Raw genomic sequence first — 2838 nt, 5'->3', positions numbered from 1 at the left:
TGCGCGTCCATGGGTGGGTGGCAGGGCGCCGGCGCCGGCGCGCGCGGGGCGTAGGACGAGGAGAGGAGAGAGTGCGGCGCGAGCGCTCGAGTGTGCCGCGCGCTGTAGCTGGCGCCCGAAATATGCCGCGCGGGTAAGTGTTTTCAACCGCGCGCTCAACTCGTTATAGCGCGCGCGTCATTTTTGTGCGCCAGCTGAAGCGACCCGCCGCGTTGCGCGCGCGCTAAAACGGCCTAATTTGCGGCGCGGCGCTAGTTTAGCGCGGCTGTTGGAGATGGTCTTACAATTGTTTCTTTTTGCGACGGTGGATGGATGGATGGTGTATCATTGTTATCACGAGATCTCCGTGAGAGGATAGGGGGATCCTTCCTCGCGCGCTGGCTTGTGTGCCACTAGCGATGTAGTTGGGCAGATCAGAGCGACTGAGCTGCTTGTGTCGCTTAGCCGTTATGATGCTTCGCCATGTGCTGTACATATATACTTTGCCCCGCCGAACTAAAGCTGCTATTGTTGCAAAGTGCAAGCTTGTTTTGCTTCTAAACTGTATTAGTCGCTCCAATCAACTTAGATGATAGCCCACATGTTGTAGCAGGAATCCTTGTTGAAGCAAATGTATATGTAGGTTATCGATTAGGCTAATCCCAGAGTTAAAAGTAAATATGGCAAATACGATATGCAACTCATATCGATACCTAAGCATGTGAGCACGTATAATACAGTACATAGAATCGAAGCATCTATGAACACAACATATATGGCTAGCACATGAATGAGTAAACGAGAGATGAATAGATCATACCCTCCGGTTGGTCAGGCCAACGCCGCGGCGGCAGTAGCAGCCTCGGCGTCGTCCGTGGCCTTCTTCTTTGCAGCAGCGTCTTCAACAATGGTGTCGATGCAGGGGAAGTAGTGGAAGCAGAGGCGGACGAAGACGTGGACGGATTGGGAGCAGTTGCGTCCAGACACTCCCCAAAAACCTTATTGTCGTTCTCCTGATAGGATCTCGAACGACAGGGTTTCAGAGGCACCTACTCTCCCGACCAACCATGCACGCAGTCGTCCCGATGGGATCTCCGGAAGCAGCACACAGAGAGGAACAATAGATGACGGCTAGGGTTGTGCAAGAGGGAGTGAATGAATGGAGTTAGGGTTCACTCCACTCGCCAGCGCCTCCTTATATAGGTCGTCAGGTAGAGCCCAGGCCCACAACCGAGTCCGCGAACAGCCCGCGGTCCAACATCTTAAACAGAGGCACTACTACAACGACTCGTTAATTAATCTGAGATTAATTAACCATTCTTGACGGGCAAAAATAAGCCTTGTCTCGGCTCATTCCCACAACCCGCAACGCGCGCGTCTTGACGAGGCGAGGCAAGGCGGGCGGCATGGAGGATGAGTGCGGTGCACGTCTCCTCTTCCCAAGCTCTCAATGGCATGTGGTAGAGCAGCCCTTATAAAGGGGTCTCACTCTCACTCCACTAGCAGTATGGTATTAAACTTCCCACCACTTGCCATGCACCTAAATGGGCCTTAGAGGTTAACCAGGGATTATTGTCTTACATGGGCCTAAGCCCATCTATAATTCAACAATCCCCACCAGATCTCGAGGCACATAAGTTTGTCGACTATTCCAAAGAATGTTTGATATATCAGAATCTTCAGTGGAGATTGTTAAGTTGAACTTTCACCTAGAGCAACAGAATTAGACCTCTTCACATCTGAACAATGGACTATGCCTTGAATTGTCAGTTTGGCGTGCAGAGGTTTCGCCCATTATCAGCTGATATGTGGCTGTTGAAGGCTAAACCTGAAGGAAATATGCCCTAGAGGCAATAATAAAGTTATTATTTATTTCCTTATATCATGATAAATGTTTATTATTCATGCTAGAATTGTATTAACCGGAAATATAATACATGTGTGAATACATTGACAAACAGAGTGTCACTAGTATGCCTCTACTTGACTAGCTCGTTAATCAAAGATGGTTATGTTTCCTAACCATAAACAAGGAGTTGTTATTTGATTAATGGGATCACATCATTAGGTGAATGATCTGATTGACATGACCCATTCCATTAGCTTAGCACCCGATTGTTTAAGTATGTTGCTATTGCTTTCTTCATGACTTATACATGTTCCTATGACTATGAGATTATGCAACTCCCGTTTGCCGGAGGAACACTTTGTGTGCTACCAAACGTCACAACGTAAATGGGTGATTATAAAGGTGCTCTACAGGTGTCTCCAAAGGTACATGTTGGGTTGGCGTATTTCGAGATTAGGATTTGTCACTCCGATTGTCGGAGAGGTATCTTTGGGCCCTCTCGGTAATGCACATCACATAAGCCTTGCAAGCATTGCAACTAATGAGTTAGTTGCTAGATGATGTATTACGGAACGAGTAAAGAGACTTGCCGGTAACGAGATTGAACTAGGTATTGAGATACCGACGATCGAATCTCGGGCAAGTAACATACCGATGACAAAGGGAACAACGTATGTTGTTATGCGGTCTGACCGATAAAGATCTTCGTAGAATATGTAGGAGCCAATATGAGCATCCAGGTTCCGCTATTGGTTATTGACCGGAGACGTGTCTTGGTCATGTCTACATTGTTCTCGAACCCGTAGGGTCCGCACGCTTAAGGTTTCGATGACAGTTATATTATGAGTTTTTGAGTTTTGATGTACCGAAGTTAGTTCGGAGTCCCGGATGTGATCACGGACATGACGAGGAGTCTCGAAATGGTCGAGACAGAAAGATTGATATATTGGACGGCTATATTCAGACACTGGAAGTGTTCCGGGTAATTTCGGAGAAAACCGGAGAGCCGG

This window comes from Triticum dicoccoides, chromosome 6A, assembly GCF_002162155.2.
Source record: "Triticum dicoccoides isolate Atlit2015 ecotype Zavitan chromosome 6A, WEW_v2.0, whole genome shotgun sequence".
NCBI lineage: Eukaryota > Viridiplantae > Streptophyta > Magnoliopsida > Poales > Poaceae > Triticum > Triticum dicoccoides.
This window is presented reverse-complemented; position numbering follows the sequence as displayed.